Source organism: Peromyscus maniculatus, chromosome 19 (genome assembly GCF_049852395.1).
Source record: "Peromyscus maniculatus bairdii isolate BWxNUB_F1_BW_parent chromosome 19, HU_Pman_BW_mat_3.1, whole genome shotgun sequence".
NCBI lineage: Eukaryota > Metazoa > Chordata > Mammalia > Rodentia > Cricetidae > Peromyscus > Peromyscus maniculatus.
Genome location: NC_134870.1, coordinates 47,116,175 through 47,143,543, shown reverse-complemented (window position 1 = coordinate 47,143,543; position 27,369 = coordinate 47,116,175). Strand labels below are relative to the sequence as shown.

The window sequence follows — 27,369 nt, the reverse complement described above, 5'->3', positions numbered from 1 at the left end:
TTTCTAAAATACTGTTGTTTACCTTGTATCTTCTGCCCTAGAGGGCAAACTCTATAGAGGCGGTCACCATGGCTCTTTCAATCCAAGTATTTCCACAGTTTCCTGTGAGACTTTCGCATTTGTTGAATGAATGAGAGTTGCCTCAGCAAACTTGTTAGCGTGAATTCTGTGGTATTCTTGAGTGCAGTCGTAGATATATAATTTACCTCAAAAGAGTCGTTCCTTGATCTGATGCTACATTGGGAATTGAGACAGTGGTGAATAAAAAAACTCACAGATTGGCGTTAGAGGTTGTGATTAACTGTTTTGAAGAGATGTGATTAATGATGAGAGATGGACTGGAGGGAATGGACAAGGCCAGGCAGAGAATTAAATAATCAGAACAAACCAGCTGCATGCAAAAGCTAGAGGTGGGCATTGCAGGTAGTACAGGGATGTGTGGGAAGCATAGAAGACTGGCATGGCTAGGGGGTGATGGGTAAAAAGATGGGATGATTGGGGGAGATGGTAGTAGGCAGGATTCTCCAGAGAATACAGTGCTGGTGTACATTATATTCATATAAAGTACTGAATTTGACAAGCTAAAAACCCAACTGTATACTGGTATATAAGTTCCATTATAAAATAAAACAATAGTGATTCCCCTGTTCAAAAGGCAGGCAATAGTGAGATTCCTCTCACAAAGTTTTAACTAAATTAGGGAGGGAAATCTACTCATTTTGGTTCATGGTTTAATCTCTTTCCCAGACATTCTCATGTACACCTAGAATAATGAGTCATCAAATGTCTGGGTACCCTGTGACCCAGTCAAAATGACATTAAACTAATTATCACAGAGGGACAGATTTTGTGCGGCAAATGCTAGCTTGTGTGTGCATATAAAATTAAATGTTTTATATATGCTGGTATTTTGCATATATGTATTCTGTTGGAGATTCTGATATTTGATAAACACAAGAGTTTGAATTGTGTGTTTGGTGTAGAAGTTGAGGGAGCAAAGGAAAGATCTGAGCTGGAGGCGTAAATGTAGAATTGTGGCAGAGAGATAGTCTGTCCACTGCCACTGAGTATCTTTCTTCTCTTGATACCTATGAAGACAATTCTGACTGTTTTGGTAACATGAAAGGGTTCATATTTAGAAACTATAGTCCTGACTAATGCAATATATTTTTGGATTGTTGTATGGCACTTACAAGAAGGCTCTTTTAGTGAGACAGATTATCATTGACTTTGGCTATTCATTCCTCTTTTTCTCCCCCACTGTTCAAGGTTTATTTGGTGTTTTCATTGGCATGACTTGGGTAGTTGGTTGTATCATCCATATGCACATCTTACTTTTTATATATTTCAATGCATACTAGATGCCACGAACTGGTGCCAACAAGGTGAAAAGAAGGTCACTGGAGGGTAAAGTGCAAGAAGCCTGGGCTAGGTGTTACTGTGTCATCTTTGGGCTGTGACTACCTCTAAATGTTCTGTTTCCAGAGAAAAGCTGGACTCCTAAAGTGTTTAGACTACTGTTAGAGAAACTTGCATTCTTTCTGGCTCATTAATTACTAATACTAAGCTATCAGTCAGTGTGTCTCCAGCCGCAAATAAAAGAAAACCTGTTTTAAGCAGTGAGTTAAAAAAGTATCTTACCTAACCAGAAGTGCAGAGGAAGAAAGGCTTCCCAGACCACGTGCTCCACACGCTGAGCAAGGACACCAGGGACTGGTGTGTCTTCCCGTCTTTTATTCTGCTGTCCTTTTATTTCCTTCCTGTTCCTGTTCAGTGGGAGAGAAAACACCTTTCCATTGAACAGTCAGCATAAATGCTCTTCTTCATTCTGCTAGAGACAGTGAGGGACTGGTCTCATCCCTAAATCAATCACTGGCTTAGAGACAATTAGCTGATTGGTTTGATCCTGGGTTTTGAACTAACAACCACAAATAGGAACAGAAAGTCCTCATTTACTTGGGTAACTGAGCAAACTGAGGATCAATGTTTAAACTCTAATGCTTTTAAATAGTGAGGAGAATTTGTGATAGATGTTGCAGATTTATTCAGACATTAGATCAAATTTATATTTTTATTCAATATCCAAATTTAGCACTAACTCAGATAATTGAAAAGCATCACACAGTGGTCACACTGGCCGGGACTGCGTTTTTCTCCCCTCAGTTGGGACACCTCAAACTGTCAATTGTCATGACCCTGGTCTGTGACTGGGTTGCTGAGTCTCTCATCCAGATTCAGAGTCTCCTTGTATTCACTCTGGAAGTTTCTCTGCTTCCAACTTAGCTGACATAGAGGAGAAGGAACAGTGTAGCACGGGGAAGAGGTTTCTGGGAGCAGGGCAGTAGCACATAGGACTTACTAGCATGTAGCAGAAACCTGCAAGACACAAGATTTCCTGGTCGTGTACTGGCATTCTGCACCACATACAGCAGCATCTAGCTTTGTTCTGTGGAATAAAGTCTTCCAATCTTCTCTATCACCACATATGCTGATGCCTAGGGAGACCTCTCATCCCCATGGTTTCATGGTTTTCATGCAAGATGGATGCCCATTCTGAAGACCCAGCTTAAGCAACTTCCTTTTTGTGGTGTGTGGATGGGGGATTAAAGACTAAGTCAGAGCTCTTCAGGGATGTGCTTGGGGTTTCTTTAATTTGTGATGTCCTTCTAATTTTAGGAGACATGTATTTGTAATTTACATTACATACATAGTAACGGTGCCAGGAGATATTTTATTGTGGCCATGACCTTTGAGTTTGGAACTTTGGTTTCCTTGGCAACAAGTTTCTTTTTCCTAGAATCTTAGTTTAATGGCTTCTCTTTATATTTGGTCAGTTCCTGGAGGAGATCCCAAGCAATAGCAAACAGCATTGAATTCCTTTTAGGACAGCAAATGTTTATTATGGGAGTTGTCTGATTCTGTATTTATCTTATATCTCAGTACATCCTTATAAGTCACCCACCTCCCCATCCAGTGTTAGTATCAAAACTTGCTAAGGTAAATAGTTAAGAGTTTAGCATACATAATTTCATAATTTTGGATTACAGAAGCTGGTTTTCTTTGCCCTTATGCTCTCAGTGGGACATACTCTGCCATTTGCCTTTTTATATACAGTATTTCATTCATGGCTTCAACTAAACATTTTTCTTACCAAGCTCCTGACCTACATAGCTTTGGTAGGAAAACTGGTTTTACAACACAAAAGAGGCCAAAGTTCGAGTCCTTCAGTTGGCTCTGAGTGCTATTTATGGTAAAGAAAATAACACAGCTCTTTCCTCCACCCTTTATCTTTGTTTTCTATAGAGTCTTGTTGTCTTGTGTAAAAATCTCTATTAGCGGAAATGCGCTTGGCTGAAAATAACAAATTTTGTAGTAGAGGCACAGGTCTCATTTCAAGAGAGGGCCAGCATGTGCCACAGGCCCACGGAATTCTACTCTCTTCAGAGTGGTCTGTCTTCATGGCAATCACGATCGATCAGGGTTCTATGTTGCAGCCAAGCTAGCCCATCTAGGCAGGGAGAATCTCTGGAGATTATGGTCCTCGAGCTGCCAAAGGCCATGATATGAAGTCAGCAGCAGAAGGCAACTCCGTAGAGGAAAAGCTGGGAGCTGGAGGGGAGCCAGGCTGTGATGCCATGCCTGGTCTGTGATTCTAATCCTCAACGGAGGCCTCATTGCTTCTGCCCTTTTCCACTCACAGAAATGATTTTTTTTCCTTTTCAAGCTTATTTGAACTGGCATGTCTGAGTTCACTTTAGTAAATAGATTATTAGAAATCACTAAAAAGTACCTGGATAATTTTGGGGGGAGGAAGAGGCCATTAAGATTTCTCAATGCGGTCTCTGTATTTGGGGTGAAAACTCACATGGCTACTGAGCTGAGAAGTCATCTCAGGTGTCCTTTCTCCTGGCTATTCCCAGGAGCATTCAGGATTTGATGGCATTTAAAAATGACAGATCTAGTGGGGGACACTCCGTATTAATCTTTCTAGAAGCACCTGTTATAACAATTAGTCTTGTGTCAATGGTGGATCTGATTTCCATACATTTCTCAGCTGGGGAGATTTATCTATGTCAGCACCTTGTTTCCTTTTGGCCTCTTAGACGTTGTTTTCAAACCAAGTGCTTACGACAGGAAAATATGTGTTTGCTTTTAGGAAGTTTTTAAAATAACTTCTTTGTTCTAAAAGAGCTTTTAGATTTACCGACTTCGTAAGGATGATCAAGGCCTCACATTACTGAGCTCAATGTTAGGATCAGGTAGAATCCCAGTACAGCCAGGACTAGAAGATTAGCCTTGGTGAAATTCTTTTAAGCAATAGGATTTATTCAGATTTCTCATTTGTTGTTTCATGTCCCTTGTTAACAATAGAAACAATCCTTTGTAAACTTGTCTTATTTCTCAATCAAGAATTTAAACAATCCTTGGTAACAGCCATTGTAACAGATGTGGGGGTGCTGGTTTATTATAGCTTTAATTTGCATTTCCATAATGATCAGAAATCAGATCATTGTCTTCTTTTTAAATTGGGTGATTTTCTTGCCCTGGAGTTGAGTTTCTTACATGTTTTGGATATTTGACACCTTACCTCTCAGTGTGTGGGGTTGTCTATACTCTGCTCCCTCCTCTGTACAACTTTTTAGTTTGACACAATCCTACTTATCTACTTTTGGGTTAGTTGCCTGTTCTTTGGGAGTCCTAGCCAAGAAGCTATTGTCCAGGCCCATGCTGTAAGCATTTTTCACTCCTTTCTTCTAGTGACATCATAGCTTCAGGTTCTAAGTTTACATTTTCTATTCATTGTGAGCTGTCTTTTTGTCAACACGATGTGAAACAAAGACACAGTTTCCTTCTTCTGTAGGGGGATTCAAATTTTTGCAACCTGATTTATTGGTGAGATTGTGCATTCTCCTACTGTATATTCTTGGAACCTTTGTTGAAACTCTATTGACAGCAAACAATTGGGCTCAATTCTGTGCTATTTTGTGGGTTTATGTAACTATTTTTAAAGCCAGGACCATGCTGTTTTGATTATAATATCTAGTGATGCAATGACTTTATTATCCACCTAAGAGAACTTAGAATCACCTAGGAGACACACTTTGAGTGATATCTGTGAGGGAACTTCCAGAAGGTTTACATTATATGTGTGGGTAACTGTGGTGCTGCTTGAGAGGGATTAGGAGGTGTGGCCTCAGTGGAGGAGGTGTGCCACTGGGGGTGGGCTTTGAGGTTTCAAGGGCCCAAGCCTGGCCCAGTGGCGCTCTCTCTTCCTGCTGTCTTCAGATCCGCATATAGAACACTCAGCTTCTCCTCTAGCACCTCTGAAACTGTAAGCAAGGCCCCAGTTCAATGCTTTCTTTTATGAGGGCTGCCTTGGTCATGGTGTTCCCCCCCTCCCCCCAGTAATAGAACAGTAACGAAGACAGTAACATAATTCCATGGGCTGGGGTTTTGGTCTGCAAATTGTAATGACATGCATTGACCCAAAATACTAAGATTGAAAATACGAGTTTATCAAGAAGTGGTGCTAATTACAATGTGTCGAACGAAGGTTTTCCTGCCCCTCCCCCGCTTTCCCACTCTCCTCTATTCTTCCCCCATTCCCATCCCTCCAGAAAAAAAGCTGTAGTAAACTGTTTTTTTTTTTTTTTTTAATTGCTAGGAATTTTAAAATTCCTATATCAAGCGTGCTCCCAAATGGCAGTGCTCCTGACAGGGCCCAAAGATGGCGACCAGAGTGGGATTCTGACCAGGTAAACAGAAACCTAAACTCAGCATTCCTCGGAAACCTTCCAGTGCGGGTTTCTGTTTGTCAGGAAATCCACTACTTCTCTTCTCCACCCTTGATGCTTGACGACCACAGGCAAATGCGTTCAGTTCTCGATTCTCCAGAACAGTTTGCGTCGGCTCAGAGAGCCCACCATGCTGACTATCATACGCACGCCTTTAATCACAGCACTCGGGAGGCAGAGGCAGGAGGATCTCTGTGAGTTCGAGGCCAGCCTGGTCTACGAAGTGAGTTCCAGGAAAGGCGCAAAGCTACACAGAGAAACCCTGTCTTGAACCCCCCCCCCCAAAAAAAATCCACTTGCTCCCCCCTGAGCGGCTACCCTTTATTCTTATGAGACAGCCCTGCAAATTGTTCCCCTATAAACTGTTTGTTAATTAATTAATTAATTAATTAAAGCTATGGAGTGGTCTAGTTTGTTTGCTTTTTTTTTCTGTGCTCACAGAAATAACCAGGCCAAAGGTTACATGCGAGCTGTTTTTGTAAAAATCTAATAGCGCCCAAAGCTTCACCACAGAACCAAGAATATTTTGTCTTTTTTTTTTATATCCCCAGTTTCCCTGTATTTCTCCTGCCCTCTTTCCCCTCTTCATAATAGAAAAATTAAAACTCTTTTACAACTTTCTGACTTTGCCTCCACGTTTCTAAAACAGATAAGCATATAATGCTTGATTCATTTTCAGCCGACTTTATTCTACGGTAGCCGAGGACTTCCGCTTCATTTTCTCCTCACTCGTCCATACATTACAATTGTGTATGATTTAAAAAAACGGGGGCTTGTGAGATGGTAAAAATGCTTGCCACCAAGCCTGATGACCGGCGTCCAGTTCCTGGAGCCCATGTGATAGAGGAGAAAATGGACTCAGGAATGTTGCCTTCTGACCTCTACATGAGAGCCTTGGCATGCAGGTTTCCTGCCCCACCACCCAAAACAAAAGTTTAAAAAAATCTAGATTCTTAATAATAATATTTTTTAACTTTTCTAATTATTCACATTTTTTATTATTGTATGAAATCACTTTGTGGGGACAGTGACATAGATTACCTTCCAGGTTGTCGAAAGGGGACTCGAGGCTAAGCCTCCAGACACTGGAATTCCGAAGGTAAAGAGTTTATTATCTGTCGTCTTAAATGAATAGTAGAATCCACTGCGCAAGACTTGAGGCAAGAAATACTTCAAACCAGAGCCTCCCACCAGTCACTGGGCATTTCTCAGCCACGTGACCAGCAGTGGACTCACTCTTTTGGTCGCTTCCCTTTCTGTTAGTAGCTCGAAGGGAGGACAGGGTCGCTGGGTTCTGACATCCCGTGGCTGAGCACTGTAGGATCTACCAATGCTACTGGAATCTCACGCAGAACTCTGACAGTCTATTCGGCACCAACTGTTGTTAAGTGTTCTCAGCCATTTGGAAAAGTATTTCTGACACTTTACTGTCTACCCAACTGTCACTTTTGTGCTGAAAATGAAAGAACCCTAAGGTACACATCACGGCTTCCGCCAAGGGGAGGAGCTGTTAGTCACCTGATTGGAAAGTACACTCTGCCACTTCATCTAACAGCAATGACCACAAAAGGGACAGTGGGGAAAAGACTTCAGAAAGTCACTAAAAAGATTGACAATTGTATGCAGAAACCGCCATTTTCATGTTTAATAATTAAGATAACTGACCAAGATGTGGAGATAGCAATTTGAGAAATTGGGGGACTACATGGGGTACCCTGTGTAGAGTATGCAGGCTGTGGTAAGAGTGCATGCTTTATAAGCCTGTCAACACATAGCAGTTAGTTGCAGAAAGCCGCTTGGTTTTCTCTTGGCTTAGGAAAGCAACATTATGGATTCAGTGCGAATAACAGCAGCTTTCAACTCCTATGTGCAGTTGGAATCTTTTTCACCTTCCAGGTCTTCCACTCCAGCCTGCGTCATGAGGTCAGCAATATTTTTCTCCAGATGGTCAATGCGACTGCTCATGTCATTGATCCTTCCAATGATCTGGTCCAACATGATCTGAAACTTGTCTTGCATCTGCCGCAAGAGCGTCTCCACCACCAAGGTGATATCCTGTATGGCTTTGGGGTCCATCTCTGTCATCTCCCTGGTGCCTAGCTTGGTGGTGATGTCTCAGAACTGTCACCTACATTTCAGTTTCTCCAATAATAATTATTTTTAACACTATTTTTCTTAGTTAGGGTTACGATTGCTTTGATGAAACATCATGACCAAAACCAACTTGGGGAGAAAAGTGGTTATTTCACGCACATGTAACAGTTCTTCATCAAAAGCAGTGAGGGCAGGAACTCAAACAAGGCAGGAACCCGGAGACAGGAGCTGATGCAGAAGCCATGGAAGACTGCTGCTTCGCTTACTGGCTTGCTCATCATGGCTTGCTCATCTGCTTTCTTACAGAACCCAGGAGCACCAAGGATGGCACCACCCACAATGGGATGGGCTCTCTTCCATCAATCATTAATTAAGAAAAATACCTTAGAGCCAGGTCTTATGGAGGCATTTTCTCAATTGAGATTCCCTCCTTTTAGACAATTCTAGCTTGTGTCAAGTTGACATAAAATTAGCCAGCACAGGATGCAAAATACCGATGAATAATTTCATTTTATTATTTAAAGTCATGTTTATCTTGGAATTAATAATGGCCTCATTTTTTCATTAGCCTGGTTTTGTGTTTTGAAATATTTGATAAAATGATCAAATGTTGCACCTGTTGGGGAACTGTGGGAAATGACCCCTTTAAATGAAATTTTTGTAAGAGGTAAGCCTGTCATATATCATTCTTATGCTTTTTCTTGTAAACACCTTTACTGTAGTTTCCTGTGGAATATAATTTTAAAAGGAGTATTCTAGGATTTGGGTCTAGGTTTACAGATTTTTACGTAGTTGAAAACCTAAGTGCCTGAACTTATTTTTAAAACATGAAGTTTTTTTTACACACACATTACTAAAAATCCTTTAGTAAAGGTTCTGAATTAAGGCTTTCGGAGATTTATAAAGACAAACACTCTCTCTGATAGGGTCTAGTTCTGACACTGAGGGAAATGAGATCATCTCACAGGCAATGGTGAGGTTAGCAACATGATTTGCACTCATGTAGTAAAGAACTTGAAAGGATTTTGATATTTTTGCAGCTTTTATGAGAAGGTAAAGAGCAGGAAACTCAGAAAAAAGTGCAGACCAAACTTGACAGGCGATTCTTTTAGTCTACATGTAATTGTCTTTGAATGGTTCTGTAAGATAGGAAGTTACTATTTCCTGGTGGCGATTTGTTCCCTTTGTCTTATTCAGCAAGAACCCACACTGACAAAGTATAGTAGACTAGATGAGATTGCGAGTTTTAAAATAACTGCTTGTATCGGGCTCAGTACAGTGTTAGTTATAGGTACACATTTTACCCCTCCTGATTCTTGTATAGTCTATTGGATGGAAAATCAAAGTCCTCTATCTTATATAATCTACATAAGTCAAGCCTGGATCAGCACACACATACCTTTCTTGATATTTTTATTATATTTTAATATCCTTTTAGTACTGGACTCAGCTATTGTTTCTTTGAGGTAATGTGTAAGGTCAGGAATACAGTTTCATCATTAAGTTAGCTATTCTTTGTAAGCTACTGTTCAAAATTTGGGAAAATAAGGCCCATGCAAGAAGACAATTGCCTTTATTTAGCATATAAATGATTATAGTACTTTGGATTAGCTGAGGAATTCTTTGAATGGCAATGACCTGAGAAAACTTGGATTTGAATCCAAATTGCTCATAGATTTAATGGCATAGCAAGCATAATTTAAAGGTTGATAAAAGAATTCTAATTAATTGATGCATTTTTATTGAAGATAATATTACAAATTCCAACCTGTTGAGTATGTGTTCCAGAAATTAAACCCTGAGTATTTAAACTGATGACTTTATGTTGAGGCTGGGGCCTAGTGTGTATAAATAAGTATCAATATGAAACAGAGTTCCTGCTCCAAAGGGAATAAGATATTTATTAGTCACAGAACAAAAGCAAGTTAAAAAAAGAAAAACCCACAAAAATTCTCATAAAACACAACAGGAAAACCCAATGCATTATTAAATACAAGGTTGGGGGCATCAGGTAGGCGGATTATAGCAAAGCTAGGAAGCATGTCCTAGACTACTGATGCTGGCTTAATCATCCTTAGTTATTGGGGGGTGGGTAGAACTTAGCGGTCTGCTAAATTCACATACTCCAAAGGATTTACTTGATAATCACAGAGTGTTAGCCACAGAGGCCAGTGTTAAATGACTGTTAAGGAGAGCAAAGACAGCCCAAGGTAATTTTGGCTCTTCATCTGTGGCTCCTCATATTCACCAAGTTCTAGTTAGTAAGTCTGCAGTCACAGGTGTGACTTCTTCAGGGACTTTTAGTTGACATCAGTAGACTGAAATCTAGTATTATATAGTAGTAGCAGCGCTGGAGAGCACTGCACAAAATTTTCATTTTTAAAGTTAAACCCAAGAAGAAAAGATTAAGTAACCTGCTCATGTCAGTTACGATGAGTTTACTCAGAAAGCAATTGTTCAATTTAAATGTGCCTTTTTGCTTTTTTTCTAAGCCTTCAACTTAAAAATCCCTAATGATTTGAAGCCTTTTCAATAACATAAAATTGTATAAAAGTAATACTTAATTTAAAACAAATTGAGTATTAATTTAAATTTTCAGTTCAGTTAAACTCAACAATAGGAATGTAATAAATGCTCATTGAAAGAACAAATTATCATGAAATAAGTCAGACAAGAAGCATAGTGCTGAATGCCTGGGGTGACAAATTGTGACACTTGCTTCAGGAACTAAGTGACAGCTCTGACTTCCTCCTCCTTGTCTCTGGCGCACATGCAGTAATGACACCCAGGACTGAAAAAGATACGTTCCAACTCTGCAGAGACGTCTCTCTTCCTGTCTTCGTCCCATGTCTTTCTCATACATATAGCAATAAATTCTTCACCACAACCCACTGCCATCATACCACGCACTATCAAAGAACTGTATCTGCATGTCTCCGGGCCTTTCAGGCTCCTGGGAAGTCCATTTTAATTTATTTCACAATGATAGACTGTCTATGTTCCCCAGCTTAATAATTTTCAGTGTACTATTGGTGGAGAACTTATGTCAGAGTAGCAAAGACTTTTGTAAAAATGTACATTTTATTTATTTATTCATTTTAGATTTATGACATCTCTATAAAGAAATTCATACTATATAAGTTGTAAACTGTAAAATAAAAGAACAACACATTTAAGGCAAAAAATCCCCCCAGACCTCATTGCATCATAAAATAAAAAGTACAAAGGTAAGCAACAAGCCAGAGAAGGTATTTTCAATAGTATAATAATAAAAAAGTTACTAATCCCTAAGAGACAATAATCCAATAGGAAAAATGAGGAAAGGAATAAAGAACTATTTAATAAAAGTAGACATATGAGTGATTAAGACAAAACAAATCTCAAACAATTATGCAAGTCAGTACAGAGGGATATGCCCTTTATGCCCTTGGATATACACAATCACTGTCTACTGAAAATGCTGTTGGAATGAGGACCAATGTGTGGCCAGGAGCCTACTAACCATAAAGATGCACATTTTAAAATACATCTCTGAACTACTGAGTCAGTTTCTTGGTGGTGGGGCAGTTCCAGATGCCGGCCTTTTCCAAGGCAACTGTGCCATACCCGAACTCTGGAAATCATTACTCTACTCACAATACAACTTTCTCATACTCATCACTTCAATCATGGACAAAACGTAACCTGATGTAGACGTGTGTCTTCCAGTTTATGCTCTAATTCAGATACACGAGTGAGCAGGGGCAGTTGTTACAGTAGGAAAGGGGTGGGTGCCACAAAATGGGAAGAGCTGAGCTCCTTCAGATCAGGAAACAGAAACTCTTGGGTGCTTTGTGAATCTTTGATGGTTGTGTGGTCTTTCTTCTCTTTTATATATAGAACCTTCCTGTTTTATCTCCATGCAAAATATTTCACAGCATATGTCTATGTTCCTGCTGCCGTACTTGCTCTTCTTATCCAGAGAATGATCTAATACTCCTAAGTAATATAGTAAATATGTATGAAAATCCAAGAGACATTTCTACTGAAAGTCAACACAAGGAAGCATGGCTTGCCAGTCACCCTGATGTGAACAGGATTTGAATTATATTCTGGTCTCTAAACAGGTGTCTATTAAATGAGCCATAGACCTGGAATGTAGGAGTTTATGTAAGTTTAACATTAATTGCAAGGGTGTTCGCAGGGGATACTTTTGGGGACCTATGACTCTGTTATTGCATTTCAGGTGTGTGGGAAATTTTAGAATATAGTCAGTCTGGATGTCATATGTTTGTAAATGGGTTACAAATGTTTGTAACATCCAGATAAACACAGAAAATGTTAGAAATAATAGAAAAAGAAGCAAGAGATAACACCTGTCAAAGTAGAGCAGCCCTAAGACCGATGCTGTTCACTGTGCCTGCAGCCCGATGGTAAGGTACCAAGTGAAGTCAAGTACAGGATCACTTCATTTCTTCTTGTGAAACATCATTTTGAGTGAGAAAGCCTTCGGAATCTGAATTGTTACGGCTTGTCAATGACATGCTGCTTCTGTTCTGTTTTGAAGACTGTTTTCTAAATTTTCCATCTTCAGATTTTTGGTTATGACACAGCAGAGCATGCATTTCTTTGTGTTTATTTCATTTGAAATGGTTTATTTTTTTTCCTGAAGATTTATATTTTATTTAGCTAACTAGGGAATTTTTTCAGTTATTGTCTTCAAAGACAGTTACATATCACGTAACAATAGGAATGTATTCTGAGAGATGCCTTGCTAAGCAATTCTGTCCTTGTGTGTATGCCATGGCAGATACTTCCACAGACTGCAGGGTGTGAGCCAACAACTTGAAGTGGTCTCCCGAAGCCATCAAGAAAAGTAAACAGGAGATGTATGAAGCTGCTGTTGGTGCAACACAATGTACTGTTTTGCAGTACACAGTTAACAAATATAAGCAGCAGTCCAATCTGAAATAATGGCAAAAAGTCTAGCATTACAAATACATAAACCAATGGTGTAGTTATTTATTGTTGTGCTGTGTATGCAGCATGTAATTATGTGCACTCTGTAGGCTGGCAGAGATTTGCTCTGGCATTGCTGACATTCAGTCATTGAATGATGATGTTCCAATGGCCGCAGTGTCACTAGATGAGAGGGATTTGTCAGGTAATAATAATCTTATGGGAGACCATTGTGTATCTGATCTGTTGTTGGCTGAGACATCCTTACACACAATTGTCTTTAGACTAGAGGTCCCTAGTCAGTCTTCAGGTTTTTTTCCCCTCTATCATTTATGCTCTTTTGATAATAACAATCAGCACTTAGCTTTTATATTCTGACCTGGATATTTAGTTGTAATTAGTATGATTGGAGTGGAATGTTCTTCTTGCAGCATCTATGTAGAAGTTGTGACTCCTCTGGTGTTGAGGTTATGTCAATCTTTTTAAAGGAATGAGTGGGATGTGAAGCTTTAACTTAACTATCTTCACACTTATAATTCATTTTAAATTAATTACCCAAAATGAAAGCAAATCATAATTTCAAACATTTTATAAACTAAGAAATATATAAATATGATGTCATAAATTTGTTAATTTAGGCTTATAATTTTTATCTCACTTTACTTAAGTAGGCTTCTTGGGCTCATAATACAATCCTTTGTACACACAAATATATAAAAATTATTTCCTTCCTCTCTCCTTCCCTCCCTCCCGTCCTTTTCTTCTTTCTTTCTTTCTTTCTTTCTTTCTTTCTTTCTTTCTTTCTTTCTTTCTTTCTTTCTTTCTTTCTTTCTTTCTTTCTTTCTTTCTTTCTTTCTCTCTCTCTCTCTCTCTCTCTCTCTCTCTCTCTCTCTTTCTTTCTTTTTTTTCTCTCTCTCTTTCCCTCCCTCCCTCCCTCCCTCCCTCCCTTCCTTAGAATTAGAATTCATCCCTACATGCTAGCATCTTTGGTACAGAAAGGTACTCTGCATACTGCCAAAGGAGAATTGTAAACACCAACCCAGCCACAAGCCCTTTGATCCACAAGGGTGTCCTGCCTGGAAGATCTGCTAGTGCAATGCTGGCACAAAGGTTGTGGGTGTAACTAACCAATATTTGATTTGACTTAAGACCCACTCCACAAGATGGAACCCATACTTGACACTGCTTGGGTGACCAAGAACCAGAGACTAAATAGCCTAGAGACCTAGGGTAAAACCAGATAATAATGGTATAAAAAGAGAAGAAGAATTGGAGGAAGAGGAAGAAGAAAAAAAAAAAAGAAACAAAAATTACACAGAGTGAGAAAATGACTCCTCATGATATTCTACTTTACTCACAGAGCAATGTCTTCTTCAGCCATCATCAGAGAAGCTTCCTCCCACAGCAGATAGTAATATGGAGACCCATAGTCAGACATTACACAGAGAGCGAGAGACCTTGGAACACTCAGCCCTAAAGGAGACATCTCCATCAAATTCCATCCAATTCCTCCTCTCAGGGTTCAGGGAACCCTGTAGAAGAGAAGATGGAAAAGAATTTAAGAGTCAGAGGGGATGGAGGAAACCATGAAAACAAGGCTCTCTACATCAACACAGTTAAACCTCATAAGAACTCATGGAAACTGAGGCAGCATGCACAGGTCTGTATCAGGTCCTCTGCATGGATATTATGGATTTCAAGTTTAATGTTTTTGTGGGATTCCTGTGTGGGAATGAGTGGGCCTCTGACTCTTGTGCCTTCTCTTGGGCTCTTTTCCTTCTGCTCATTTGCTTTGTCCAATTCTGTTGTGTTAGTTTTTGTTTTTTATCTCATTACATTTTGTTTTATTATTATCCTTCAGAAGCCTGTCTGTTTCCTAATGATGAGACTGAAAGGGAGTGGATCCAGATGGGAGGAGAGGTGGTGGGGGTGACTGGGAGGAGAAGAGGAAGAAGAAACCGTAATCAGGATATATTATGTGAGAAAAAAAAAGTCTATTTTCAATGAAAAAAATGTAAAAAAAAATTATAGAAGTCTAAGAAAATAACACTCATCAGGTCCTCATCCTCTACCACACAGAGGTGAGCCCAGGCCAAGACAGGTCCCAGACCCCATGTTCCACCCTAGGATTTGAACTGTGCTTCAGGGGCTTTGCAGTTCGCCCGTGCTGGCTGCTAAGGACCCTGTACAGAACTTTTCCCTAAAAGTAGATAGAGCTCGGTTCAAGGAATTGTGGGTAGGATGTTTACTTTGGGAGTGGGTTTCAAACAACAAAAGCATGGTCCACAGTAAGGACAGGAGGAAAGCCTACCTAGGATGGCATTCTCCAGCTCAGTTCTGTCCTAAGGCTTTGATCTTTCGAGGGACCAGATTCTATCTTGTTTAGGGCAGGACAGGGTCATTACTCCACCACCGACTCATGTCCCGCTGGTTACAACGTGAGTGTCCAGCTGCTTCACACTTGAGATTTCTGTGCCCCTTGGTATCAGGAGGCGTCCCATGAGTTAGCCAAGCTCCCGTAGGGAATGTGCTGTCCCTTTATACCTGTCTTCACTTCCCGAAGCAATGACTAGAAAAAAACTGATCCACAAACCTGTGAGGTGAGGCCAAGCCAGCATCACCTCACACTTCCAGCAGCTCCAGTCTTGTGTTCTGTGCCCTTCTTCCAGTAAATCCAGTAAACTGTTCCAAGATCAATGTGGAGCAATTATTTATTTGCTTAGGCTAGCCAGAGCGAGTTTCCGTGGATTGCAACTGAAGGGCCTTCACTGACACATACTTTAATTTGCTGCCTTTCAACTGGGTGATAGCTTTCTCAGGAGTAAGGCCTATATATGCAGCAAAATCTTGGCATATCTGTCAAAATGCTTAAGTTATGTCTCCAAGGCCATCTGAGTATTGTTAAAATAGGATCTCCGACCCAAGATACTGAAAATTTCCATTTAGCTTCTGATCCTTTACGGTCACACTGAACTTATGCGTATGGCATTTAATAACATGCAGTGCTTCAGGTTTGAATAGATACAAACAGGCGGTGGATTAAAAAGACAAGTTAAAGAGATGCAGGTGGATGCTATCCCATAAACAGCGTCTGATTTCCTGAAATTACAAATGTGACACTCCCAGGTGATCGCCAGTCCCACTGTATTATAATGTGACAGAGGAGCATTGCCGTGATTTCTCCAGCGATGCTTGCCGGTGCTTCCTTGTCATCTTTAATCACAAAGCAACCGGACAGGTTCAGTTGAAATGATTTATTCTCTGTGAATGCTCCAGTCAAAGCATGCCGTCACAGGAACAGGGTAAAGCTTCTCTGCTTGGAGATGGCTCTGCACCGTCAGGGGGTGTGGTGAACAGCTCCCTGTCATCCATTATGTCTGTGGGTAACACAGTACGTGAATGTCTGCTTAGGAATTCATGAGAGACCTTTGTGGCTCCCCGAGTCAAAATTAAAAAAAAAAGCTAATTATGCTAATGCACCGCCATTTGAATAAATGCACATAGCGTCAGTGTAGATGATAACCCGTAAAGCAGTCCCATCAGCACGCCCAGAACCCAGGTCGAGATACAAGACCTCATCAGTACTCCAGTGGCCTTTGTCAAGTCACAGGTCTGTGTCTGGATAACTGCTATCCTGAGTTCGTGTGTGTTTTTTTTTTTATTAGTGAAATCTACCTATGCACTGTTTTTTTTTTGGGGGGGGGCAGTGTTGAGGTTAGAAGTGAGAGTGTTTTCTTATGCCGGATAGGTGTTCCACCCCTGAGATAGATCCCTAGCTGTGGTAAAATAAATCTTAATGATGAATTTTATGAGTTCTATCAAAATAGAAAACAATTCCCACCACCCCAGGTTTTCTTTTGCTTTTCTGTAGTTTCTCAAACCAGTGGATTTCTAATATTCCCCATTATACATTAATTTTTTCCTTGTTCTTCAAAGGTACAGAAATGGATTCAAGAAGCATAGGCTCTTATATGTGGCTTCTCTTTGGTTAGCATACCATTTTGGTTTTTACTTCTTTATGATGTTATTTGTATACTTAATCCACTTTCACTATTGATGACCACTATTTCCTGATATAAATATCCAGCAGTTTGTAGATCCACCTTCCTTTTGGTGATGGTGGCATAGTTTCAAGCTTTGGGCATAGAAGGAAGATGTCTCTATGCTGGTTCTTGAAGACATCTTCTGGTAGAAATAGATTTTTATTTTTAATATCTGCAATTTCTGGCTCATCAGCATCTGTCTAACTGTATCAAACACTTCCAAACCATTTTCTAAAATGGTTACTCCATTTTAGTCTTCCACCAGTGACACATAACAATTCTTATTATCTTCAGTCCTTGTCAGTAGTTGGCGCTGTTAGCCCTTTTTTTGCTATTCTTCTGCATGTGTTACAGTATCTCATTGTGTTTTTCAGTTACTGTTTCTCAGTCATGTACTATTGCTAACAATGTTAAGTGCATCAATTGTTTTAATATTTATGCTTTAGAGTTCTGGGTAAGATGATGTTCTAGAGCAGTGGTTCTCAACCTGTGGGTTGCAACCTCTTGGCAACCCTCTGGCTCCAAAAAAAATTCCATAATGATTCATAACAGCAAAATTACAGTTGTGAAGTAGCAATGAAAATAATTTTCTGGTCGGGAATCATCACAACATGAGGAACTGTATTAAAAGGTCATAGCATTAGGATGGTCGAGAACTGCTGTTTTAGTATAAGGTGGTAAAGGAGAAAGTCAGGCTTTACACACACACACACACACACACACGTGCGCGCGCACACACACTTTTTCTCAAAGAGAGAGATGGAAGAAGAGCTTTAGAAATTCATGAAGTGAAGGGATACCGAAAAAGCAGAGAGAGAAAAAGACAGAAATGAACAGAAATAAGTGAACTCTTGGCAAGAGTTCCCTGGTAGGGAGAAGGAGCAAATGCTTCCAGAAGAGAAGCTCTTGAAAGTCGTGTAGTCTTGCTCTCAGGAGCAGCCATGTTCTCTTACAAGTCTTGTGGGTTTTAGTGACAGTGATTTCTCTGATGAACAGGTCAGTTGTGGAAATAAATCTCATTTGTTTTCCACTAAATGACTCAGAAGCCAGCGGTGGGGGCCATCTTGGGAGAGAATCCATTGTTAATTTTGAACTACCTTGCCAGTCTGAGATCAGGGAACAGGCACAGGTCGGGAGCCTCACTCTGCCCTGTCACAGTGTTTGGGGGACGGAAGGCACAGAGAGGCAGTTATGGGGAGCAAGGTCTCAACATTGACAACATGCAGGTGCCAAAGAAAACGCATAGGAAGACATGTGCCCACTTTTAGTGTACTTAATTTTTGTTTCTTATTTTCTTATTTTTATTCATACATTAATACATTTGATTTGTGTTTCTTCCTTTCCCTTTTACTTAGTGGTATTTGTCTTTATTTAATTTTAATGCTCCTATGTTTTTAAATCTGGATCTCTCTTCTTACATTTGTCTACTTTTGTTTTTGAACTTTTCCATTACTGGTGCCTGGTGCACGCAGAGGCCATAAGAGGGACGTGGATCCCCCAGAACTGGAGTTACAGACAGTTGCGAGCTGCCCTGTGGGAACTGAACCTGGGTCCTCTGGGAGAGCAGTCAGTTTCTTAACCTCTGGTCGTCTCTAGAGCACCCAGGAAATCTGTTTTCTACTTAATCTCAGTTTTATTTTTCTGACCGCTTTCTCTGTCCTTTCTGTCCACAACTTTCTTTCCACTTCTCTTCTTATGGTTGCTTAGCTTCTTCTCATCCAGTTTTCCCTGTCATTCCCTGCTTTCATCTCTTTTATTTACTCTTAATACTTAACCTAAATACATTTTCAGCTCCACAGCACATTGGACAGTAGTGCATTTTCAGTTTCATAGTCATTGCTGAAGTATCTATGGTAGGTGACTAATCTTAAGTACATTTCTACATCTTATGTGATTTGGTATGTTGCTTTTTACTCTCTGAGTAGTACTGGGTGTGAACTTTCAAATGTGGACTATGTAGTGAGATGATCTCTACTCCCCCTTAACACACACACACACACACACACACACACACACACACACACACACACACACACCTCAAAGACATTTTAAATTATGATACAGAAATTCAAGAAACAGGAAAAAAAACACAACAAAATATGAAAGACCACCCCCCCCCAAAAAAAAAACCGCAAGAAAGCAGCAGGAATCTTCCAAAAGATCCTTCTTCCTTAAATACTAAACACAAAAATGCTAAAGTAGGTAAAATCATATGATGATTTCAAAGAGACGCACAAACAAACAGATATATTCAAACTTGAGAGGAAAGTTTGCAACCTATAGGAAAAGATGAGCATAAAAGGTGAGAAAATAAGCAACAGGGTTGAGAAAAATTGACATCATAGAAGAAAAATCAGCCAGAAAACTGGAATTTCAAAAATGAACAGCAATATTAGAAATAGAAAAATCATGGAAGGGCTTGGAGATGGCTCTACAGATGAAGACACTTGCCACCAAAAAAGATCAGCTGTGTTCAGCCCCTGGCACTCGCAGTGGAAGGAGTGACTTGCAAACAGTTTGCTGACCTCCACAGGCGCACAAGGGCGTGCTTGCTGCCCCAACTTCCCTACACCTCTATGTGCAATATATAAAGTCAAAATTAAAAAATGAAATCAAGTAAACATGGTGAGATGCATGATCAGTACAATTAGCCAAGTAGAGGAAAGAGTATTGAGGATGGAGCACAAGGCTGATGAAATGCTGCCTTTAGACACCAATGGCGAAAAAAATTTGCAAAACCTCAGGGTGCAAGAACTCTGGATATGATCAACACACCAAACCTAAGAATTCACAGGAGAGAAGAAGGGGCTGAGATAACTACCAAAAGTGTAGGTAAAGCATTCCTCCAAACCTAGAAAAAGAAACAGACATTCAAACACAGAAGGCATTTAGAACTCCAAACAGACAAGAGTAGCAAAGAACCTCCCTATGGCATATTTATAGTCAAGATGTCAAAAACTCAAAGCAATGAAACAATATGAAGTTATGTAAGGGAATATGCCAACCCACAAAGGCAGAAACATCAGAATACATCATCTCATTCATCAACAACCCTCAAAGCTTTGGTATCATGGAATGATATATTTCAATCCCTGAAAGTAACTGGAAATAGAGAATGCTATACCAAACAAAGCTATCTTTTAAAATGGATGGGTAAATAAGGACATTTCAACACATATGTAAATGAAGGCAGTCCATGATCCCTAAGCCATCATTGTAGAAGATGCAAAAGGAGTACAGAGAAGAAAAAAGATCCCAAATAACCTCAATTGTGAGACTAGAGAACAGACTACAAGAGAAGAAAAACGTCACAAATGAAAGCTAGGAAGGAACTAATTATGTCTAACACAATTAGCTTATAAACCCCTGACACTAATAGGAGAGGGTGTGAAAGACAAACAATAATCCAATGAACCAGAAAGAGAAAACAATTACAGAATCCATACATATCTCTCAATAATAACTTTAAGTATACATATGCAGATATCTGCAGACTAACTGATTGGTGTACAACAACAATTAAATCCAACTATGTCACCTCCAAGAATCACACTTCATTAGCAAAGACACCCATAGACTGACTGTCAAATTATCAAGGGCCCAAGGGAGCAGAAACTGAGTTGGTTGTATCCATTCAAATACTGACAAAGTAAATGTTAAATCAGTAGTTGCCAGAAAAGATAAAATCATTCCATATTAAAAAAGGAACAATTCCTTAAGGAAAATATAACAGTTATAAGTATATGTGCACCAAACATTGAGGCTTCTAATTTCTCTTGTAAAATGTACACTTATAAACATAAGAGGACACTAATAGATAACCATAGTAGGTGATTTCTCTATCCCACTCTTATGTCTATTAACAATGAAACCTCAGCATTAAACTACATCATAGATCAAATGGACTTAGATACATACAGAGCATTCCATCCAGTAGTAACAGAATGCATATTCTTCTTAGCATCCCAAAGAGCCTTCTATAAATTAGATCAGTCTTAGGCACAAATCAGGTCTCACTCAAATGCAAAATAATTAAAATAACCCCTTGTATTTTTATCAGATCATGGTGGCATAAAATTAGAAATCAGTAGCAAGAGAAATCACAGAAACTACAAAGTACACAGGTACTAAATAGCATACTCTTGAATTAGATAAATTAGTATGGAAATTATTAATTTCTTATAGTCAAATGAAAATGAAAACACAACTTTTGAGATTCAGCTAAAGAGATTCTAAGAGGAAAGTTCATAGCTGTGAGTGCATCCAATAAAAACCAGAAAGATTTCAAGTCAATTACCTAATGATGTATCTCAAGGGCCTATTGAGAGAAGACCAATCCAAATCTCAAAACAGCATATTGCAAGAAATAATAATGGTCAGAGTAGACACTTGAAAAAGAGCCCAAAGGAACAATACATTCAGTTCTTTCAAACAAAGAGTTGTTTCTTTAAAACGAAATAAAGATAATTGACAAACTCCTAGCTATGCTATTCAGAACAAAGAGAATACATCCAAATTAATAAAATTAGAGATGAAAAAAAAGGGGGAGAGAGAGAGTTTACTACAGATGATGCTGAAATACAGGGAATAATAAGGGAGTGCTTTGCAGACTTACCTTCTAAAAAAACTGAAAATGTAGATAAAGAAATGGATAGTATAAGTTACAAATGCAATTTTCCTAGACACACGTGACCTACCAAAATGAAATCAAGAAGATGTAAACAACTTAAACAGATCCATAGCAACCAGCAAGGCTGAAACAATTATAAAATTTCTCCCCAAGTTCAGGACTAAGTGGGATCACTGCCAAGTACCATGAAACCTTTAAACACGAGCAAACACTGCCGCTCTTCAAACTGCTCCATAAAATTAAAAGGGTGCTGCAGTGTCGAAACCTTACTCTGAGGTCAGCATTGCCCCATACAGAAAAAAATCTGTAAGGACACAAGGAAAAAGAATATTACAGATCTATTTCCTCAGTGAACATAAATACAAAACTTTTCAATGGAATTCCTGCAAACCAAATTCAAGAACACACCAAGAAGATGATACACCATGGCCAAGTGGGTTTCATTCTAAGGATGGAGAGTTAACTCAAAATATGCAAATCAGTAAGTATTATTCCACACACAGTTACATTTAGGGCAGAAAAAACACAATTGATAGAGAAAGGGACTTCGACTAAGAGAAACATTCCTTTGTGAAAACTGTCCTGAAGATTAGCAATAGAGGAACATATCTCAATAAATGCTGCATATGAAAAAGCAGTAGCCAACAGCTTTGTTTGTTCATTATAGGCAAAAACTGGATACGACCCAAATAGCAATCAACATATATCAGACAAGCTCCTGTTCACATAGGCAGAAACATACAGCAATGAGGTAAGGATGATGTGCAACAAAATGCGTGAATATTTTTGCTTGCTTAATTATTTTATGCATATGAGTGTTTTGCCTGCATTTATGCAAGTTATGCACTTGCCTGGTGCCCATAAAGGTCAGAATATGTTCTCAAATCCCCTGGAACTGGAGTTGTGGATGATTGTAAATTACCGTGTGAGTACTTGGAAGTGAGCTGGTCCTCTGTAGAGCAGCAAGTGCTCTTAACTGCTAAGACATCTGTCTAGCCCCAAGATGCTTGAATCTTAAAAAAAAAAAAAAAAAAAAAATCATTCTTAGAACATTTAAACATGGGGCAAAAAAGTATGTGTTAGATGATTCAATTCATTAAGTATGAAACAATGCTAATGTATGATTTAAAAAAAACAAATGTTTACGTGGAATTGGGAAAATTATTTGATTGGAAAAGAGTCTGCAGAAATATGTGTGATAGTGAATATGTTTCCTACATTGTGTGTGAGACACACAGTGGGTAGTGTAACTGTCAAAATTCTGTGCGATTTATTATGTACTAATTTTTAAGATATCATGTGCTTTCCATTTGTCTGATACCTTAGTTCTGTCCAGTTTTTATTTTTGCAGTTTGAATATTCTTGATAGAGATTTATGCATTTAAGATTTCCTTTCCTTCTCCAGATGACTGTGTTGTCCACTAATGATTATTACTTTTCTTCTTTTCTTGGGGAGGGAGTAGACAGGGATAGTGAGTCCTCTCAGTCTCATGCCCTAGTTTCAGTTTTATTTTAGTTTTGTCTCAAATCCCTAATCTTGGTCTGTGAATAAAGTCATAGTCCAAAGTTGTAAGATGTGGCCTTTTGGGGTCTCAGCTGCACGACGGATGTTGCACTGTGATGTTTTTGCTCCTTGGCAGGTCGAGAACACTGTCATTTCAGGCAACTGCCTCACCAGAGTCTCCATTCCACCCTACTCCCCAGAAGCAGCTGGATTGAGGACAACATGAAGTTTATTGTTCATGCTCACAACTCAGCTGTCAGCCATGGACCAGATGCAACCCTCACATGGACTTCTGCGACCTTTGATTCCAGCTTTCCCCTCTCTTTTCCTCTCTGTTCTGCTACACACACCTAGCTGTCTCCGCAGACCTGAACTAGCCACTTAGGTCTCAGCTCTCTACCACCCTGTGCTTGCCCTAACCTTTATGTGCACAGCCAAGACATCTTGCAGGGTAGCAGGGCAGCAGTCTGAGTCAGTTTTGTACTGTTGTCCATTTTCTGAGAAAAGTTGCTGTATATGCTTTGTGTTTCTAGAGGGTTTTATTTAATGTAAATCCACATCAGCTGTATTTACATTATCACGATCAGAAAGAAAAGTTTCCCTGACATTGAAAGGTAACATGCAAAGTTTATTTACTCCCCCCCCCCCAAAATGTGATTCCACTCTAAAGATGTGCTCGTGTTTCGAGGAGGCAGCCATGCGTTGACTGTGGTCAAGTTTCAGTTAGATGTCAAGATGGATATTACTATGAACTGATGTACTTGACACTGTAACTCTGTCACTCAGTATCAAAGATGAAGCAAATTTATCTGCTAATAGCAGTCATCAGACTGGGGATCTTATAAAGAGGTCAGGTTATTTTACTGCTTGGTATGGCTAGCTACATGTCAGGAAACATAAGCAAGGGAACAGATGCCCGGTATTAGAGAAGGAGGGCAATCAGAAAACCTAAATGCTGGTGAGTGAGATTTACCTTAGTGACATTTAGCGATGCCAGGAGACGATTTTGATGATCTCAGTTGGCAGGTGGGTGCTGTTAACATGTAGTTGTAATAGCACAGAATAGCCTCCACCACCAAAAATAATTTGGTTCAAATTGTCAGTAGGGCCAAGGCTAAGAAATCTTGCTGTGTTCCCAGACTTGGATTCAGATTCTCGGTTGTGCTCCCTATTGTCTAGGTTATCTTGAGAAAATTGTTGAAGCAGGACTTGCACTTCCATATGGTGAGGGTTAGTGATAGATAGTAAAAACAATGCTAGAAAAATAATACGCCTTTCATAGTTAACTGCTACTGTTTCTTTGTGTCATATTAGTCTTATGTTTAGGTGACAGGCTCCTCAATGTTCAGTTTGTGGTTGTTTTACCTTTGGGAAGGAAGAGAAAAATTTAGTGCAAAAGATATGAGTTTGCATTTAAGAGGTTTCCACTGTTCTCTTGGCTTAAAAACAAAAACAAAAACAAACAAACAAACAAACAAAAAAAACCCCAAAGTAACAGAAATACAGAAAAGGAGGGGAGGTAAAGTGGAGGGAGGAGGAGGAACAGAAAGTATGTGGGAGAGAGAGAATCTTCTACACTTAAAGACTTCTCCTAGACAAAGAACAACTGAGAATCTTGCTTTAGTTCAGTCTGTATAACAGATGATCAACTATAGTATCAAATAGGAGCTTCTTACAGAAATGGGCATAGTGTCTTAAGGTTGAGCTCTGATGGTCACCGCTGAATGCTATACCCGAATAAGGAGGTCTTTTCCTTCCTTGGTGTTCACGCAGTGTCTGCTGTTCCTGGTCCTGACTAGCAGGTAAATTAAAAGCATCTGGTGACAGAGGCAGGGTTCACTGCAGTATAATAGGAAGATGGAGTTCCAAGTTACAGAAGTCCTGTAGAGGAAGGTGAAGGGCATCCAGCAGAAACACCCATACTCTTAGCAAATTTTGAATTATCCTCAAGATGATTTGTACCATTTCCTCGCTTTGCTCATTTCTATAAAGAAATCTTTAGTAAACCTATCCCAGTCATGCTTCAGGCACGTTATGCATCTGGAGAAAACTATAGATAAGATAACCATTGTATTTTTAGGAATTGGTGGTTTATCTATTTCAATGACCAATGGTTTTTTTAAAAAACGAAAAGTTGCTTCTTCTCTTGAAAAATCACAGAGGAAGAAAAAAAAATCCTATAAATTACTTGCCGATCAAATTAAATCATCCAGATATTATGAGTGCTACCAATTATACGCTGGTCTCTTTGACAACCCTGGGCTCGGCCTGCCATTTACAATCAGTGGTTTCGGGATAGGGAGGCGACTCCCTCGCCATCACTAATGACCTCCGTGTCAGCACAGTCTCCTAATTACATTGTGGCTTCCTTGCAGCAGAACGCTGTCTCTGAGCAGAAGGCCCATCTTTTGCCATCCATTTCTAAAATCAGTTCTATTCATTTAAATACCCACAAAACATATAATTTCCTGTGTGGTCTCTAGTAAATACAAATTACAGATTGATTTAAAAATAGCAGGCCTCAAATTCAATAATAAATTTTTATAAGTGATTATTTGAAATTTCATTAGTCAAGACTTAATTGCTGTAAGTTCTATATGAGTCCATTGCATAACTTCTAAACATATCCAATTATATGTAAATTTTAATGACTAATAAGAATGGTTTTATTAATTTTAAATTAAATGTACCTGTACTTTTGAAAATAAACTTCAAGTGCCACTACAAATAACTCTAGAAGTGACTTCAATCTTACATATACCTTAGGATGTTTGCTACTGTGAATATCTTTTTTTTTTTTTTCAGGAAGAATACAGATGGCTGATAGAGTGAATGTTTTGTGTGGTCCGTATATGTTAGGCCATTGGGCACACTCTGCGTGGATTCTTTAACTGGCCTGGAGTGGGAGAAGCAGGCCGAGTGTTAAGTCTAACATGATGTGAACAGCAGATTTGGAGAGGCTGCATGCTAAACTCGGACTCACTCCCCTGGGTTGATGAGAGGATTTAAATTTGAGGGCCACTGTTTAACTTTGTTGTTGGACATTATTACTTATTTATAACTAATTTACAGTTTATTGGTCACCAAAGCCTGAAATATTCTTGTTGAATACATTACCGAGAGACCTTGGCTTTTTCAATAATAGCAAACTGGAGGAAAGGAATGAAAGCTGAATGCTTTTGTTCTTTAGAAACTGGTGTGTGTCAGCGGGCCCGTACTGGACTGCAAGAGCCAGCTGGGAAGTATTAAGCAGTACACCACCGAGTGCAGCGATCACCAACAGTGAAAGTTCAGGATGTGTGCTGGGAAAGCAGGTTTCTGATGTCCTCCATCTGCGTTAAGTGGTCATAACATTTCTTGATTATTCAAGTGTTGCCGAGGGTTTAACCCTTGGCAGACATTAAAAATGTCTTCGTACTTTGATGTTGGGTCCAATCACAAGCCAATCTTAACTACATGCCCCACGGAAACTGAACAGAACAGAATCCTTTTCTACAGAATGATTTCACTTTTGTAGGCCCACCTCAATTTTACTCATGATTCACTGTCGTTAGTACCACACACTCATGTCTAGGAAGAGCGCCCTCTGAGGCAGGTAATAGTGGCACAAGCCAACACATTTTTAATGGTATTACATATTTTAATGTGTAATATTTAACAGCACTGTAGAGAAGGACACACACACACACACTACACATTACACACCCAGGTACACACACCCATACACCCATACACACGCACATACATTATACTGATTCTAAAACAAGATGTCTCTAGCCTTGAGCAGCACGGGAACGTCTTTGGACCACCCCACTTGCTCTTCCTCCCTCTCCCGTTTCCCCTTTCTTCCACCTCCATTTTCTTTTTCCTCTTTTTTTTTCTCCCCAGTTTTCGTCCAGTAACATAAACACCATCTTAGTGGGGAGAAATGAGTATGCTGTGGTGGGCTGGTATCAGTCTACAAAACCACTGAGGAGGTTTGAGTGCCTCTTAATTTTGTCATCTAGCACAGCACACTCTTGAAACAAGTAACATGTTTCTATGATAACTGCCTCAAGTTAAGAGCATGCATTGCCTCTAAGTGTAATAACTGATTTTCAAATGAATGCCCGACATACGGTCTATGATGTAGACAGAGGACTGGTTGAATAGGAGAGTTGTCATGCACAGTTTCTGTAGAAAGGCAGCCTTTTTGGGTTAATGTGCTTACGTTTCTGTGCTAAAATATTCAGCTATTGAGAGCAGCCTTTATTGTACAAAACTGTATTTTCTTAGTACTTCTATGTGCAGTACTTGAGGAAAGCCTTATCTTGGACCCGTGGTTTGGAAAGATTCTTCCTTGAAATAAGCACGATTAAAACCTGA

General features: G+C 39.5%; 1 long non-coding RNA gene and 1 pseudogene across 1 annotated transcript in view; one reads left to right on the top strand and one right to left on the bottom strand.

Annotated features, from left to right (window-relative positions):
- LOC121824045 (uncharacterized) overlaps positions 1-25,643 on the top strand; it is a 96,791-nt gene extending 71,148 nt beyond the window's left edge. The window contains exons 3-4 of the long non-coding RNA XR_006065786.2: positions 22,168-22,251; positions 23,141-25,643. This is a non-coding gene — a long non-coding RNA (uncharacterized LOC121824045). The remainder of the gene's footprint in view (positions 1-22,167; positions 22,252-23,140) is intronic.
- On the bottom strand, positions 7,659-7,880 carry LOC121824044 (heat shock factor-binding protein 1 pseudogene; annotated as a pseudogene).
- Positions 25,644-27,369: the final 1,726 nt, after the last annotated feature.